General features: G+C 43.3%; 1 protein-coding gene across 1 annotated transcript in view; it reads right to left on the bottom strand.

The window, feature by feature from the left end:
- The window catches only part of large2 (LARGE xylosyl- and glucuronyltransferase 2), a 131,927-nt gene extending 113,562 nt beyond the window's left edge, over positions 1 to 18,365 (bottom strand). Inside the window, exon 1 of the mRNA XM_055232108.1 lies at positions 18,134 to 18,365. The gene's annotated coding sequence lies outside the window, so the exon portion shown is untranslated. The remainder of the gene's footprint in view (positions 1 to 18,133) is intronic.
- Between the last annotated feature and the right edge of the window lie 576 nt (positions 18,366 to 18,941).

Below are 18,941 nucleotides of genomic sequence, written 5' to 3'. Positions count from 1 at the left end.
CGGCACACAGCAAGCCATTTTTAAGCCATTTTTAAGACAACCAAAGGAGCTGAGAAAAAAATGTACGATCTGAAAATAGGTAAAAAATTGCCACCAAAGGGATTTTTTCACTGCAATACCACAGACTGGCCACTAGTCTAACTCATGACAGGTTTAAGATAACAGGATGCTGCCGAGTCTGTCTCTCACACTAGTTGAGGTTAACTGCTGAGTTCCTCTTTCTTTCTCTCCTCTCTCCTTCCCTCTCCCTCTCTCTCTCTCTCTCTCCTGTGGAGTCCCTCCTCTCAGCAGCTCGTTCACACATAGAAAGAGCCATGAATGTTTCAGATCACGGAGCAGATCAAGAGACCCACCTCCAAACATCACCCCCATGCAGACCTACATCACACAGCGAACTCTGAGGGCGGAGGAGAGAGGGAGAGAGGGTGGAGGAGAGAGAGGGAGAGAGGGGGTGGAGGAGAGAGGGAGAGAGGGGGCGTAGGAGAGAGGGAGAGAGGGGGCGTAGGAGAGAGGGAGAGAGGGCAGAGGAGAGAGGGAGAGATGGTGGAGAGGGAGAAAGGGTGGGGGAGAGAGGGTGGGGAAGAGAGGGCAGAAGAGAGAAGGAGAGAGGGTGGAGGAGACAGGGAGAGAGGGCAGAGGAGAGAGGTGGGAGAAGAGAGGGTTGAAGGAGAGAGGGACAGAGGGGGCGAAGGAGAGACAGAGAGAGGGTAAAGGAGAGAGGGTGAGTGGGGCAGAGGAGAGAGGGAAAGAGGGTGGTGGAGAGAGGGACAAAGGGTGGAGAGAGGGATAGAGGGTGGAGGAGAGAGGTGGGAGAAGAGAGGGCTAAAGGAGAGAGGGAGAGAGGGGGTGGAGGACGGAGGGAGAGAGGGTAGAGAGAGGGTGCGAGGGAGAGATGGAGAGAGGGTAAAGGAGAGGGTGAGAGGGGCAGAGGAGAGAGGGAAAGAGGGTGGAGGAGACAGGGAAAGAGGGTGGAGGAGACAGGGAAAGAGGGTGGAGGAGACAGGGACAGAGGGTGGAGAGAGGGATAGAGGATGGAGGAGAGAGTGAGTGAGAGGGTGTGAAGGAGAGATGGAGAGAAAGTAAAGAAGAGAGGGTGATAGGGTGTGGAGAGAGGAAGAGAGGGCGGGGGAGAGAGGGCAGAGGAGAGAAGGACAGAGGGTGGAAAAGAGGGTGGAGGAGAGAGAGAGGGTGGAGGAGAGAGGGCATAGGACAGAGGGAGAGAGGGTGGAGAGAGGGTGTGAAGGAGAGACAGAGAGAAGGTAAAGGAGAGAGGGTGAGGGGGCAGAGGAGAGAGGGAAAGGAGGTGAAGGAGAGAGGGACAGAGGGTGGAGGAAGAGAGAGGGTGGAGGAGAGAGGGAGAGACGATGGAAGAGAGAGGGAGAGAAGGAAAGAGAGAAGAGAGAGGGACATGCGAGGGTTCCGAGTTTAAATCAATTAAAGCAGAGATGGACGGATGAATCCAAAGTGCAGATGCATTTTTAAAGACACAAGTAACCTATTTGAATATGTATCCTAATAAAATGTGTGATACTGAATGTTAAAAGGTCACTGGACGAGGGTCTGCTAACTTCTCGTCTCTATGGAGATATTATGTTATCGAGTTGCCAGCTCCACCCCTCGTAGAAACATGAGGAGGAGGGAGGTCCGCTGCACTTCACAGAAACCTGCTGTGACTGAAGGAGAGGCAGAGAAGAGGAGAGGAGAGGAAGAGGAGGAGAAAAGAGGAGGAGGGGAAGAGGGAGGAGGCCTGGACACTGTCAGAGCAGAAGAGGAGGAGAGACTTGAGCTGCCTGGAATGTTCCACAGTATGGCGCTAAATGTATCGTTGCTCATGGAGACAAGCTGGTGATGCCATCAAGTCAAGTTACAGGTCAGATCTGTGGAGAGCCAAGCCCACTCACTGTAGAATGTAATAAAAACACCTGCAATTAAATAAACACAAGATAAGTGTAATGCCGTACTGTGAAACCTTCCAGGCAAAACAAGTGTTGAACTGCCACAATGTTATGCTGGATTTTTAACAATAAAATCATAGTCACTTCACATTTTAAAGGCATGGGACCTTACCTTACGCATTTTGAGCATCTTAATTACTCACCATGATGAGTTTATAAGCGCTTTTCGTAATTTTCGAAGACCAGAGAGGGATTTGGCCGTCACACTAGTATGGCAACAGTGCACTTCCTGGTTGTCGGACAGTAAAAAGCTTTATATGGAGACAGCACGCAGCAGACTTACTTTGACCTCAAGAGCTACTTATACAATATATCTATTCTGGGGCAGGACACATTTTGCTCAAACACATGGGAAAGAATCGGGTACAGGACCTTTAAGTGAAAGTCAAATGAAGTCCTATAGTGTTTTTGGGAAATGTGCAGAGTTACACACTGCAGCTCGTCTTAAACAGACTCTGGGTTGAGTTTGTAATAGATTTGGTCACATGACTGAGGCAGCAGCTGGTGTAGACTCCAGATGTCTCCTCCACGCCTCATAGAAACCTGAAGAGGAGAGGAGGATAAAGAGGAGGAGAGGAGGAGGGAGACGAAGAGGATAGCAGAGGGGAAAGAGGAGGAGGATGAGGAGGAGGAGAAGGAGGGGTCTACATATGTCTCCTCCACGCGTCATAAAAACCTGACGAGGAGGAGAAGGAAGAGAGGAGGAGAGAGGAGGCGGAAGAGAGGGAAAGAGGAGGAAGAGAAGAGGAAAGGAGAAGGAAGACAGGTCTACACATGCCTGCTCCACCCCTCATAGAAACCTGATGAGGAGGAGGAGGAAGAGAGGAAGAGGAGAGGTCTACACATATCAGCTCCATGCCTCATAGAAACCTGAGGAAGAGGAGGAGGAAGAGAGTGAGGGAAGAGGAGGAGAGAGGAAGAGGAGTTAGAGGAGAGATCCACACATGTCTACTTCACATCTCATAGAAATCTGACGAGGAGGTGGAGGAGGAGGAGGAAGAGTAGGGAGAGAGGAAGAGGAGGAGGAGAGGTCTACACATGTCAGCTTTATGCCTCATAGAAATCTGCTGTGACTGAAGGAGAGGAAGAGAGGAAGAGAGGAGGAGGAAGAGGAGAGGGGGGAGGCGTAGACCATTAAAAAGTATGTGCAGTTCTATTCTTTAGATTTTTCCACAACAGCATCTGGCTGCACATCTCCACAGCAAATAAACACAGAGTACAAAGGCGTTTTCAGAGTAGTACTGAAGGACTGCACTGTGGAGATGGAACATAGGAATATTTATTTATATAATATTTATCTGTGGGACTTTTCTTTATTTCTCTGCTCAAATGAACGGGATTCCCACTTAATTTGAAATGTCAACACAACAGACGTGTGGGTTGTAGCAGTCACAAGCAAAATGGGGCAGGGTCAAATAAGGTGAACAGCAAATGATTCCTGGATACATCTACAACCCGTCAGTCCTGGTTTAGTCCTGGTCCAGTCCTGGTCCAGTCCTGGTCCAGTCCTGGTCCAGTCCTGGTCCAGTCCTGGTCCAGTCCTGGTCCCGTCCTGGTCCCGTCCTCGTGCCGTCCTCGTGCTGTCCTCGTGCCATCCTGGTCCGGTCCTGGTCCGGCCCTGGTCCGGTCCTCGTGCCGTCCTGGTCCGGCCCTGGTCCGGCCCTGGTCCGGCCCTGGTCCGGCCCTGGTCCGGCCCTCATGTAGTCCTGGTCCAGTCCTCGTGTAGTCCTGGTCGAGTCCTCCTTCAATATTCGCTCAGTCCTGGTTTAGTTCTGGTCCAGTTCAGTCCCAGTTCAATCAGCTTGGTTCAGCCCTGGTTTCAACCTGGTCCAGTCCTGGTCCAGTCCTGGTCCAGTCCTGGCCCAGTCCTGGTCCAGTCCTGGTCCAGTCCTGGTCCAGTCCTGGTCCAGTCCTCGTGCCGTCCTCGTTGCCGTCCTGGTCCAGTCCTCGTGCCGTCCTGGTCCGGTCCTCGTGCCATCCTGGTCCGGTCCTGGTCCGGCCCTGGTCCGGTCCTCGTGCCGTCCTGGTCCGGCCCTGGTCCGGCCCTGGTCCGGCCCTGGTCCGGCCCTCATGTAGTCCTGGTCCAGTCCTCGTGTAGTCCTGGTCGAGTCCTCCTTCAATATTCGCTCAGTCCTGGTTTAGTTCTGGTCCAGTCAGTCCCAGTTCAATCAGCTTGGTTCAGCCCTGGTTTCAACCTGGTCCAGTCCTGGTCCAGTCCTGGTCCAGTCTGGTCCAGTCCTCGTGCCGTCCTCGTGGCCGTCCTGGTCCGGTCCTGTCCGGTCGGGTCCGGTCCTGGTCCGGCCCTGGTCCGGCCCTGGTCCGGCCCTGGTCCGGTCCTCGTGCCGTCATGGTCCGGTCCTGGTCCGGCCCTGGTCCGGTCCTCGTGCCGTCCTGGTCCGGTCCTGGTCCGGCCCTGGTCCGGCCCTGGTCTAGTCCTGGTCCAGTCCTCGTGTAGTCCTGGTCCAGTCCTCCTTCATATACTTCGCTCAGTCCAGGTTTAGTTCTGGTCCAGTTCAGTCCCAGTTCAATCAGCTTGGTTCAGCCCTGGTTTCAACCTGGTCCAGTCCTGGTCCAGTCCTGGTCCAGTCCTGCTACACTGTCCAATAACAAAATACAAACAGATAAATACATACAACTAAACACCACATTTGGTGGATTTTTCTGGCTCTAGCCCACTGTCCCTCTGGCCTGTCACTCCACCACTGTAAATAGACTGCGCGCTAATATCAGCTTTCATCAGGAGCGCCACATTAGCCGAGTGCTTTTTAAAACTCCTCAGATTTGATTTGGAGGCCAAGGTTAGAGCGGGAAGCACGGTGAAAAGGATAATTGTCCCTTTGACGGAACCACTAATGCAGATGCCAATAATAGACAGCGGAAGAGAGGGAGGGGAGGGGAGGGGAAGAGAGGGAGGGACAGAGAGAAGGGGAGAGGAAGAGAGGGAGAGGGAGGGAGAAAGAGAGAAGAGCGGAGTGAGAGAGACAGGGAAAAGAGAGAAAGAAGGGAGCGAGATAGCGAGGGAGGAGTGAGAATTGGAAATGGGGAAGAAAAAGAGAAGAGTGTGAGAGTTGGTGGGTGAGAGATGAGAAATACAGGACTCAAAGTCATAGAAGGGCCTGTCGTGTGAATTGAGTAATAACAGCGTATCAAAAAGACATTAAGTCAAATGTGTAAAGTCATTTCTGAAAAAAAAAAAAAATTTCAACAATACAATCTCTGTCCCCTCCCTCATTCTATCATTTTAATCTTCTCTACAGCAGCAGAACCACCAGCCTCCTCAGCCTCTCCATCTCTAGCTTACATTTTATTGAGGTTAAAAGGTCCTGTACCCATTTTTTTCCATGTATTTGAGCAACTTTTGTCTTGCTCCAGTACATTTATATTGTATAAGCAGCTCCTGAGGTAATTCCACTCCGGTCTCTGAAAGTTGCGCTTATAAACTCAGCTGCACTAACTTTTCTGGTGGGAGGGTCCTCTACCTGTTTGTCTCCATGGAGATGCTATAGCTTTGACTCCGATGTACCGACATTAATCTTCTGTATGTTATATTCATTAAATTTCACAAGTTTTTACTGCTTAAAATACCTTGAAAAAATGTGAATTCCACAAATCTCACCTGTAACTTGTCTCCATAGAGATAACGAAGACAACCAAACTGCTCACATACAGTTGCAACCAGAAGTTTACATACACTATATAAAAAGACACATATGCTTTTTTTACCCTCACTGTCTGACATGAAAATCAGACTAACTAAATCAGACCAAAATTATTTCCATTTGCTAAATGCACTGGTCTGAAATGTGCATATCAACCCAAGAACAAAAGCAAAAGCTCTTGTGAAGATTCTAGCTGAAGCTGGTAAGAGTGTGTCATTATCCACAGTGAAAAGTCCTGTACCGACAAGCTGCTCTGCCAGGAAGAAGCCATTACTTCAAAAGAAACATACAAAAGACAGATTAGTTTGCAAATGCACACAGGGACAATCACCTGAATTTCTGGAGACATGTCCTGTGGTCTGACCAAACTAATATTTTACTGTTTTGCCACAATGAGCATTGTTATGTTTGGAGGAAAAATAGGGAAGCTTGTAAGCCTGAGAACACCATGCCAACTGTGAAATACGGGGGTGGCAGCATCATGTTGTGGGGTTGTTTTGCCTGCAGGAGGGACTGGTGGCACTTCATAAAATAGATGCATCATGAGGAAAGAACATCATGTGGAAATACTGAAGCAACATCTCAAGACAAAGGTGGCTACATAGTGGCTCAAGGACAACAAAGTCAATGTTTTGGAGTGGCCATCACAACATCCTGATCTCAATCCTTTTGAAAATGTATCAGCAAACCTGAAAAGATATGTGTGAGTAAGGCAGCCTACAAACTTGGCTCAGTTTTACCAGTTCTGTCAGGAATGGGCCAAAATCTCTGAATATTTTACTATTGTGAGAAGCTTGTGGAAGGACATCCAAAACATTTGACCCAAGCCATACAGTTTAAAAGCCATGGTACCAAATGTAAATAGATTTTTGACTTTGAAGAAAGTAAAAATCCTTCTCGTGTTATTCTGGCATTGAGTTAATTCTAATTGACCTAAAAGAGCAAAAATTTTGTCTGATTTCATGTCAGACAGTAAGAAAAAAACAAAACCTATGTGTCTTTAATATAGTGTATGTAAACTTCTGGTTTTAACTATAGTGAACCTTTAACATTCAAATAAGTGCTAATAGATATAATATCTGTTGGTAGTTTTGTTTCATAAGAGGCAATAAAACACAATGTGATGATTAATGAATGTTCAGACTCATTTGAAAACATAATTAGCTTGTTGTCCTCAGGTGATCAGCAAACACACTGACCCGTGTTAAAACACCACTCCATACAAGCGTTTGGAAAAGAGCGGCTCTTAGCATTACATTAGCATTCATTAATTGTCACAGTCAATTATATCTATTTAAATTAAAGGGCCTGTACCAGATTTTCCCATATGTTTGAGCAAAATATGTCTATAGCCCCAGGCTCTGTGGGAAGATCTGCAGAGCCAAGCGAGTGACAGACCCTCCACACCTCTTTTCTCTCTCACTCTCCTCGTCTCCATCTGATGTCTGCAGCGTTTCATTCAGTTTCTAAAGAGCTGTTGTTCCGTCTCATGGTTTACTCAATAAGTTTACGTCAACTTTTCACATTATGTTTAGGATTACAACTGTGCGCACAGGGAATCAAAATATTTGAGGGGCGCGGTTCACGTCCTGGCAGTCCTGAACACACTGACTGAGATGAGTGACAGGTCCGTGTTTCACAGAGAGAGAGGAGAGAAGAGAGCAGTGAGAGAGAGTGACAGAGAGAGAAAGAAGAGAGGAGAGAGAGAAAAAAGAGAGGAGAGAGAGAAAGATGAGGTCACTGAGAGAGAAAGAAGAGAGGAGAGAGAGAGACAAGAAAGGAGAGAGAGGGAGAAGAGAGAGAGGACAGAGGGAGAGACATAGACTGGTTATTGAATGTATGCACTTGTTTTACAGAGTTATTATGGTGGCACCCATAGGACTGGTGTTTGGGTGACAGTGAGAAGAGAGTATGCTTCATAAGTCTCACTGTACTCACACATTTAAAATCAGCTCACGGTGGCTCTGTCTTGTGAGTGCTGGGACAGGAGGGAGAAAAGGAGACCCAGCACCCGTCTAAGTCCCCTGCGTCCCCAGTGTCAGAAACAGGCAGGTTTTAATAGTTCTCCAGTCCCGCCCTCACTGAAGAGGTGAACAGTCTGGTTAACATTCACTGTAGCACTGCTCCATGTGTGACTTGGGAGATTCATTTAGATTCAGTGGGGACGTTCAAGGTACACACAGTGTGTACAGACATACCCCTGCAGGCACCACCGTCTCGCCCTACTGCAGATATACTGCATAAGCAGCTCTTGAGGTCAGAATAAGTCAGCTGTGTAGTGTCTGTCTAATTGTAAAGTGTTTTATAGTCAAGGAATCAGGAAATGCATGGTTAGCATGTTAGTTGCTGTTAGCTATACTGTCATGGCAAAACTCTGCTCTGGAAGAGAGAGTGCAAAACAGTTAAAACAGTTAGTTTGTGGGCGAATGTTTACCCACAACTCCACCGCTGTAATTAGAGGAAGGCCTCAGTGGAATGTGAAAAGCCAATGTTGTAATTTAAAGGAAAGGAAATATTTGTATTCTAAATTTCATAAACGTATCTGTGTCCCCAGATATAAAGTAAACATGTTCAAATTAGAGATAGAACGATATATTGAGCTGATATTTGCACTTTTTCGCAAAGTGGCTATCGGCCTTAAAACTTCAGCACCGGCTGATAATTTGTTTTGGCTGATCTGCTGTCGAAAGAATACACACAAAACTTTATTTGAACGCTAATATACAAAAAGATAAGAATAACCTAAATCAAACCTATATATCAGCCCAGAAATATCGACAGATCCTATCAGCCATCAATCGGTGTCGGCATCTAGTTCAGCTAGTTCAAATCAAATATAACTATAAATATAAATATTTATTAATAACAACTGTAATACTGATTTATTCTTAATTGCAAAATCATTGTCCCTTTTATCATAATATAATTTGGTGTTTTGGTTCTCAAGACGATTATCCAATCAGAAGGCAGAATGAGCCTCCCATGAGTTTCTCATTTGCATTAACTTATTTATACATTTGATGGGACAATGTGTGATAATGAACAGACATGATACAACACGAATGTAAACACACCTGATCATGGCCAAAAGATAATTTCCATCTGTTGTCCCAAAGGGCTGGGGTCACAAAAGGTCATTGCCAATTCAATGTTGAAATCGCATTGGTTTAAACCTAATAGGACTATCTCTGATCTGAATGATCACCATCTAAACCTCAGCACCACCAGCCAATCACGAATCAGTGCTAGTGCAGCCTCTGCAGCTCAGTGAGTGAATTCTGGAGGTTCTGAGCTTTGACATGAGGCCTGTCCATACACTGAGAATGAGACACACTTGTATGTGTCCCTATCTGCAGGTTAAGGCTCTGGACACACAAGTTCACTTGTGACTGTAGTACTTTTTTAAAACAGAAAGAGCACAGGTTGCATACTGTTCCTTTAAAACAGAACCAAATTAGTGCAGTGTTGTTGATGTGTGTGTGGGGGAGTCTGTGGTCCACCTCAGCGAACAAGAATGTGGTTCAATTAAGAGTGAAATCCACAACCTCACGCGGTGTGGGCTAAAACCACTGTCACAACAGCTCAATACAGAAAGAGGAGCAGACGGGAGCAGGGTACAGAGGAGGGACATAGTGGGTATATGGTACAGAGGAGGGACATAGTGGGTATATGGTACAGAGGAGGGACATAGTGGGTATATGGTACAGAGGAGGGACATAGTGGATATATGGTACAGAGGAGGGACATAGTGGATATATGGTACAGAGGAGGGACATAGTGGATATATGGTATAGAGGAGGGACATAGTGGATATATGGTGCAGAGGAGAAGGGAAGCCTAGAGGACGACCAGAGAGGAGATTTGTAGTATAAAAGATGCAGAGGGGGGGCAGCTGAGAGGAAGAGTGGGTGCTTATATTTAGAGGAGTTAAATTAGCTTTTGGGATTAGCCACATGACTAAACGTTGCGAGCTGCGCGTGTTTACACAGGGGACCAGGATCATGTCAGGAGCCAAGTATTTTTGGATGAGCGGAGCTGGAGGTACGCACAGAGAATACAAAGTTCAAATGGGAAAAGATAGGCTCGGTGCAGTCTACGTGCTGGAGAAAGACGCTCAGTGCAGTCTACGTGCTGGAGGTTACAATTCTACTGTAAATGGAAGGGTTTTTAAAAGAAGCACAAAAGGAGCACAGGGAAATAAGGTGATATTTAAATGCAGAGATAGCTGACAGTTAGGGAACGGAGATGTGGATTTGAATTGTTATAAAGTAGGGCGGAAACACTTCCTGAAGCTCTAACATTTGAGATGATGATCTGCTAAACTAGTGTAAAATTCAGAACATGTTTGTGGAGGAACTACAAGTTAGAGATACAGAGATATCGGTCTCCAGCACAGGCCGATATTTGGTTTGGTCGATTTGCTGCCTGTTCGATCTGACATCCCCCCATGATTTCCACCGTGGTCTCCTACTAAAGCCTGTCACGATAACATATTGTGATATATCGCTGAAGTAAATATATACGATAAATGATAATATTGAAACCAATTTATGCCACTGACAAAATGACCCAAGAGCAGCTTTAAACCACAAAAACTATTCTAAATCTACAATATTGTTAAAAATTATGAGCTGCAATAAATAAACAGCAGAATAAACACTTTAGTTGTTAATTTGTATGTGTAATGAGTCCAACTAAACACTAAAACTGTAACTGAAATATTCCTAGTACTGCAAAGAAAAAGTAACATGATGAATACTGACCCCAAAAAAGAAAAATAGTTCCATGTTTCATATACAGAATGATAAGTCGATATAGTGGTTATTGTGACAGGTCTACTTCTACCATTTTCTTGTTTGTAAAGTGTCTTTGAGTGTCTAAAAAGCACTACACAAGTCCAAGAGCTCTACAAGTACGTCTAATGTATGAAAGAAGATACACAAAGCTCAATTTGAACGCTTTAGTGTGAACACATAACAGCACAAATCATGCCTACACCTTTCTTATAGGATTGTACTAAAAAGGGCTGTGGTGAGTTTGTAGTACATTTAAGCGAGATCATTTGGGGAAAATAATCAAAATCGGTCTTACATATCGGCCCAAACATATTGGCAGATCGTATCGACTATCTGTTGCTCTGGATTTTAAACAATGGGTATCGACATCAGCCACGAAAACAAGCAAACATATCAAATACCTGCTACTCTATAAAAGACATGATATTGGGTTGTTTGTAGAGGACAATGTAGCTAAATTACTGCAGCGTTAACTCTGCCAAGTCAAATTGCAATTCAGATTTGATTGTGTGCAGCCTCATTATAAATCCTCCATTTTATGCTTTACGTGTTTTTACTGTAAAACGTGTTGAAGATTAATTAGTTCATTGATACCAGTTCAGATATTTATTCAAGTCATAATATAACAATAAAGAGCTAAACATAATAAATGTGAGGGTTTAAGAAGCAACATTAAGTCATTTTAATTCAATTTTGGGCAATATGACAAAAACCTCACACTGATCATAGACTGTACATATAAATGGACGTAGCTAACCTGCTAGCCGCCGCAGTTCAAACAGGAAGTGAGCATGGGCGCACTTCCAGCTCCATCGACTCTCGGCTCCCGCTCACGATATAAACATCATTGGTTGAGCGGTCAGATCCACTGGCCCAAAGGTTGGCGGTGCGATTCTAGCTCCCACAGATGAATGCTGTCGTTGTGTCCTTGGGCAAGACACTTACCTCATTTCTCCCCCAGTGTCTGCGTACACTGGTGTATGAATATGTGTGTGAATGGGTGAGTGGATCCTTGACGTAAAGCGCTTTGAGTAACTTGAAGGTGGAAAAGCGCGGTATAAAAACCTCATACTGATCAATGTTGACTTTCATTTCAATTCGATTCTGTCCTATTAAAAGAAATAAGAATTCATTTCCTGAACATAAACCAGAAGAGTTTTAATAATTGCCATTTAACACGCACAGACAAAAATAGTGCGATTTCTTCCTCCAAAATGTTCTCCCTCCTCCATTACACAGAGCGGAGCTTACATTATTGACGAGTAGACACGGCTGGATATTGATCTCAATTAAAATGTGATTAATTCCACAGCCCTGGTTCTATCTACTCCAAAAAGTATCTACACTTGTACAATGTTTCTGTCATATTCACCTAACACTTTCACAGTGTTTGAGCTGATAAAAATGTCACATACTAGAGCAAGGTTAATCTATTTGTAACACTGAAATTAACGTGTGTGATTCATAGAAAATTAGCACTTTAGCAGCTCCTCAAGACACGTCTCGTATACATTAATTAATCACGTATATCCATGATTTCTAATAGTGATGTAACAATAACCTAAATATTGTGATATTGTATGGTCACAAGTCAAACAATAACATCATGTGTCATTACAGTACATCAAATTACAAGTGTCTTTGCTTAAATCAAGCCCTGGGACCTAAACGTGCTCAATGATGCATGCTGCTAGTTTAGCCTTTAGCAGCTAGGTACATCCAGTCCTGTCTGGCCCATGGACCATGTGCAGTTGAGTTACCCCCGGAAACTTTGATGAGAGCGAGCGGAGTGGCCGCGAAGGAGGCAAGGGAATAATAAATAATTTACAAATGATAAATTATAATGTTCATGCTTCCAGGGCACTTCCGAACCATATTATAAACCTGTGGCTCATTCACGACAGTTGGGCTTGTTCACATTGGTCATACGGTTGTTCATTGACCGCTCTAACCAATCAGCGCTTGAGCTTAGCTAGAGCAGACAAATAGCATTTTAAAAAAAGGCGTTCTTTAAGAAAACAGGTGGATTTTGACTGAGAAGTTTATGATATTGAAAAGTTTCATTCTACGAGGGATTTTTTCATTGTAGTACTAATGAGTGGCCACTAATCCAACTCCAAACTACAATACCCTGTCCAGTTATTTAAGTAGATCCATGGCTTAAATTCATGTCATGTTGCAGCCATGGCTAAAAAAAACAGAGGGAACTACACAGACTACGATCCCTTGCTTTGTTTTAATGCAGACTACATGAAGAAATAACTGTCATTAAGGACTTTTAAATCTTTAAATCTTAAACTCACAGTTTACTCCCATATAACACACAAACGCACTCCAAGCCTTCTCCTTATGTTGAAATCCTCATTATCACAATTAGGGCTGAACAAATTAGGCAGAATATCTAACGCAATTTACGGACAAATGTGATTATGATAAAATTAGATTAGAGATTTACATTTTAATAGTTGGATTATATTCAAAGATCACAGAAGCATAACTGAGACTGAAATATGAACTAATACAAGAGTCCCATGCATTTCAGAACAGGTTTGGAAAAGCTGCTAACCCTGTAGTTCAGACCTCTACACAGAATGAGACCCCATGGAGACACAGGGAGGGCATCCGACACACAGGAACATTTCAGAACATGTTGATGTGTTGCTAAATTCAATTGCGATTAATTTTGCAAACTCAATTTCAATTTCAAAAGCACTCTTTATTTAGACTATAGATTGTGATTTTCAACATTAAATGATAGTACTTTCTATTATATTCCCATGTGGCCTTACATCTGTGTAATCCCTCCGTCGTTCAGGTAGGTTCCATAGTGGTCCATCGGCGTATACTAGAGCTGTATCAGAACAAGTATAAGACACACTGACAATTTTCTAAAGCTATTCAGGAAAGGTTCATTTATGTCCTGTGAATGGGACTTTTACAGTATCAGTACCTGCTCAAATGAGAACCTAGTTTCGATACTAGTTTTAGTATCCATTAGTATCTGATTTTCGATACTTCTGACAACCCTACATCCCAATAGAACAATGTTTGGACCGATTAATCGACTACAAGACTACAGCCATATAATTTAGACAGAAAAGGCCATGAGAGAACTTGCACAGCGCAGATGGCCCATAACGCAGGAGGACATTTTAATGGCGGCTCATATTAAATATTAAAGGCAGGAGCCAACACAACAATAACACCACGGGATGGGACTGGAACAGTATGACTGCAGGATTACTCAATAGTCAGCTGATCATTTTCCATTAGTCGAAGTTAGCGAAACACATTTTTATAACACACTCTGCAGAAAACGACGAAATATTTAACTGCAATTTTTTGGATTTTAAAAACCCACATTTTAATAATAGGATTCTCTTCATATTTCACTTTTTAAACATGTCTAGATGAATTGACAAAAAGACTGAAATGTGAACTGACAAACTAATACAAGAATCACATTTCAGAACATGTTTGTACAGATCTAAACTACAGGGTTAGCAGCTGTTACGCAGATTAAGACCCCATGGAGACACAGGGAGGGCATCTGACACACAGGGACAATTCAGAATATGTTCTTATAGATCTAAATTACAGGGTTAGCGGCTTTTACACAGAATAAGACAGGAGATGTTGTTGTTTGTGGAGGAAACAGTGGTACTTCAAAAAACGGAAGCCTTTGTGATTTAGTAATTGCTGGTGATGGGACTTTCGGCTCTTTTATGTGATCCGAATCTTTTGGATCGTTCCTGTCTAAGAGTCGTTCAAAAGACTGGCTCTTTCTGTATTTACTTATATGACAGAAGCCATTGTGAGAGCTCAATTTATCTACTAAATCACAGAGAGAAGCGAGTGTGTTTACCCTTTGAAATGATGCGTACTCTAAATAAAATGTTGCACTACAATAATAACAATTAAAAAAACATAACTGTTATTACAAATGTCAAATATGATTTTTGTGCATAAATCTCTCACTTGTGTTGCCTGCTCTGCTTCTGTGCCAATTCGTGTGTTGGTTCAGCGTTAATCTGTCTAAAAATGCATACAAATTAGACAGAAAAAGATTTGGCTCTTTAAAAAAAAATAAAAATTATCTGATTCCAATTCACATTAAGGATCCGTTCAAAAGAGCCGTGACATAACCAGTACTCACGTCCATTCAAAGATTTCGATTGAATTGCGATTAATCTCTCAGCTCTACTTTATACTTTCAAATCTAATCTGTAATCTAATAATCTAATAATCCCTGAGATGCTTTTGTGTTTGGACAGTCCAAACGGGCCTGTCATTGTTACAGCTCTATCCTCTTTCTCTTCGCCCTCACACCACAGAACAAGCCTCGTCTTCATCACAGTGTTTCAGTAATCTGCCGTGGGATTAGAAGGGTCCCGCCGAGTTCAATTTGGACTCAACAATCATGTCTACGAGGAAGTGCGACACTGACACGAAATGTGCTCAAATGTGCCTGGAAAACTGTCGGCTGGGGCTCAAGTCAAACACTAAACATAAAACTGAAGAAATATCACTTTGTACCCACTGATAAAATGTTTAGTAATACATAACATTAATGCCATATTGTGGAACATTCAGGCAAGTAGTTGGCAGACCCTCAACCATGAAGAGAAGTACTCAAACATGAATGAAATGAAACACAACTCCAGCCTATTGAAACTACATTGATGCTAGTTCCAAAATTCTAATGTTGTTTCTTCATCAAAACACAGACCTGGAGTTGTGTTTTGTTTCATTCGCACATGTTTAACACGCAAACCCCATATTTAGGCTGAGCTCTTCTCTCAAACAGAAAACACCCAGTTCCACCTTGTGATGTCATGTGGTAATACAGGAAGTGCTCCATTGTGTTTTTAAACTCCATACATCTTCACTGGAATCATTTGGATAACTTCAGTCTTTGAATTGCTAATCTCTACTGAACTAAAGTTAAAAAGAAGTTATTACAGTTGTCCCTCACTATATCGCGGTTCACCAAGGCTTTGTTGTTTCACAGATTTTTTTAGAGCAATTTTGCGTGTGTGTTCTGCGTCCTGATTGGCTAAGAGACTGTAGACAATTGTTGATCAGTCTCCTCTGTGTCTTACAGTACACAATGCGTTCAGACAATTTTATATAAATGTTCGATCGCCGCAGTGTGACTTTGAAGTGCTGTATGTTTGCAAGTTTTCTCCCCGACAAAACCCGCAATGTCGATGAAACGTTCTGCGCCTACGAAGGTTTGAACTTTGAGTGTTTAAACAAGAGAGAAATGTGAGAAAACATTAATGCCTGTGTGAGAAAAGTGAATAAAGTGTGTGGTGAGGTGTTTTACAGCAAAAAAAACATATATAATAATTGTAAAAAATAAAGCTTACTACTTTGCAGATTTCGCCTATTGCGTCTTATTTTTAGAACCACAATAAACGAGGGACCACTGTCATTTGAAAACTACCGCTTCATGACATCACGAGGTGGAACAGAGCATTTTGAGGTTTGCAGATGTAGACAGACTAATAACGCAGGATTACTCAAACATGTGTGAATGAAATAAAACACAACTCCAGGTCTGTTTTTGATGAGGTAACACATTATAACACGGCTAAAAGTTCACAAGAGTCAATTTCGCGCAATACAGGACCTTTAAAGATGCAGTCCGTAACTCTCCTCATGTAGGGTAGGCCACTTTACTTTTTTCTATTGAAGAGTTACAGCTGTGAATGTTCCACGGTGTTGCGTTAAACAAATCCATTTATAATTACGGATATTTTTATTGATCAAAAATACATTGAAAAATAAGCATTTTAATGGCGTGCGCAGCTGAGTCAACCATGCACACACTTGTAATTCCAAATGGTTGCGGCACCTGCTTGAATCCACAGAGATGGATATGTTTAATGCCACTGTGGTGCGTTCTAGGCAAGCAGTAAACGATGTGGTGACAAGTGGTATGCGTTAACTCCACTCCAGGAAAGTTACGCAGTGCACCTTCAACCTTGCTTTAAATCCCTTTATAACATAGTCACCCTGTATATCCATTTTTATCTAGATATATTTTTGGCAGAGATACGGCGTTCTGGAGTCGACTTAACAGAAAACCACAAGAAGGAGGCTGCAGTTATTAATAATTTACCTTATGTACACAGAATGAGATATGGAAACGACTAAAACCATTTGACCTCCCAAAGCTGCAATGTAGGGCTTTTATTTGGGTTATCATCTCTTCCCCTGAAAATCATTACCTCCATATGTTTTTGTCGCTATACTAAAATTTTGATACTGCGATGATACTAAAAAAACATTCTTTAATTAGACAAGAGAATGTGATTTTCAACATTAAATGGTAGTACGTTCTTTGATATTCCCACGCGGCCTTATATCTGTGTAATCCCTCAGTGGTCCATGGCTGTGTACTAGTCTATGTGTCTTATACTTGTGCGTGGATGTGACTTTTTTAGTATCGATACCTGCTCAAATGAGTATCAAGTCTCGATACTAGTTTTAGTATCGATTAGTATCTGATTTTCAATACTTACGACAACCCTAATATGATGTTACACAAATGCGCTATCAAAAAGTCTTAGTTTTACCACATCTAAACCAGGACAAACACAGACTATATGCATTCTAGTAAATAGGATTGAATAAGGATTACACCAGCACTACACTAAGAAAGTCTAAAAGCAGTGTTAAAAGCATGACTAAACCAGGACTGCACCAGGTCTTAAACAAGTCTATAAATCAAGATTACAACATTAGTATTAACTAGGACTAAACCAGGACTAAACAAGGACTAAAGCAGGTCTAAACAACGACTAAAGCAGGTCTAAACCAGATCTAAAACAAGGACTAAACAAGGACTAAACCAGGTCTAAACAGTGACTAAAACACAAGTAAACTAGGTCTAAACAAGGACTAAAGCGGGATTAAACCAGGACTAAACCAGGTCTAAACAAGGACTAAAGCAGGACTAAACCAGAACTAAATAAGGACTAAAGATGGACTAAATCAGGTCTAAACAAGGACTAAAGCAGATCTAAACCAGGACTAAAGAAGGACTAAACCAGGTCTAAACAAGGACTAAAACAGGACTAAACCAGGACTAAACCAGGTCTAAACAAGGACTAAAGAAGGACTAAAACAGGACTAAACCAGTTCTAAACAAGGACTAAACCAGGTCTAAATAAGGACTAAAGCAGGACTAAACCAGGTCTAAACAAGGACTAAAGAAGGACTAAACAAGGACTAAAGAAGGACTAAACCAGGTCTAAACAAGGACTAAAGCAGGTCTAAAGCAGGTCTAAAGCAGGTCTAAACAAGGACTAAACAAGGACTAAACAAGGACTAAACAAGGACTAAACCAGGTCTTAACAAGGACTAAACCAGGTCTTAACAAGGACTAAACCAGGTCTAAACAAGGACTAAAGCAGGTCTAAACAAGGACTAAAGCAGGACTAAACCAGCTCTGAACCAGGTCTAAATCAGGACTTCCAAAGGGCTGACCTATGACTAAACCAAGACGATATTAAATCTTACCAGTAATAGCCCTAACAACAAACGAAGTAACACGAAACACAGCCTAAATAAAACAGCTCCAAGTGAATCTAAAATACAATCTGAAACATACGGATAGTTTGAGCGCCATTGGACGAGACATTTTGGCACGTTGTCACCGCACGCGCTCGCACATCCGCCACGCTTCACGGTCTGAACATCCATCAATCCTCACCTGGATCCCGAACGGTGCCGGAGATTCACGAAGACAGCGACATCCGAGGACCAGCCGAGCGCCAAAACGCACGCGAGCAAAACGTTGGATAGTCCAGAGATACGGGCCGGAGTTTAGGACAAATCCAAGCGGGGCTCCGGCAGATGTGAAGCCGGCGGAGGGAGGTCAAATCCGGGTAAAAACGCGCGGAGACAGCGGCGGTGGACTGGAGGTCGGTGTGCCTCTGTGTGTCTCCGAGGCTGGACCGCGGAGTGAATGCTGCACCGGACAAGCACCGCCCAGCTGAGAGGTGCAGCCAATAGAAAAGCAGCGCTCCTCTCTCTCTCCCTCAGACACATTGTAACTGGTCTGTTCTGACATCGGGGGGGAATTGGTTACAGTAGCGCAAAGGTTTTTAAAACGTGGGTCTTTCTTTTGAGGGAGTTTGGAAAAGAAGAAGTAGCCTGGGCCTGTCTAAATGTGTTGTGAGTAGCCTGCTTTTGCTGGGATTTTATTTAAAGACGGGGTATTGTGCAAAATCAACTTTTTGAAGCACTGTACCATGTTAAAACGTTGTTCCCTCACCAAAGGCACAGCTGAAGTGAAGTTTTATATATCATCCATGTTTGAGTAATCTAGCGATCTATGTACCCAACTTGACGAACCTGACGCTATGTGCTGTTGTTTCATTAGCGGGATGCACGCTGATTGTGTTGTGATATCGCTCTGAAGGGGGAGTGACTTAGCGCTGGGAGACAAAGAGCGAAAGTGAACTTATTTTGGCGAATACAGCATTTTCAAATCAATTAAATGTACCATCGTGATCTAA

The sequence above is a fragment of the Periophthalmus magnuspinnatus genome, chromosome 3, assembly GCF_009829125.3.
Source record: "Periophthalmus magnuspinnatus isolate fPerMag1 chromosome 3, fPerMag1.2.pri, whole genome shotgun sequence".
NCBI classification, from domain to species: Eukaryota; Metazoa; Chordata; class Actinopteri; order Gobiiformes; family Gobiidae; genus Periophthalmus; species Periophthalmus magnuspinnatus.
The sequence above is the reverse complement of the archived record's forward strand: the minus strand, read 5'-3'. Positions and strand labels throughout refer to the sequence as shown.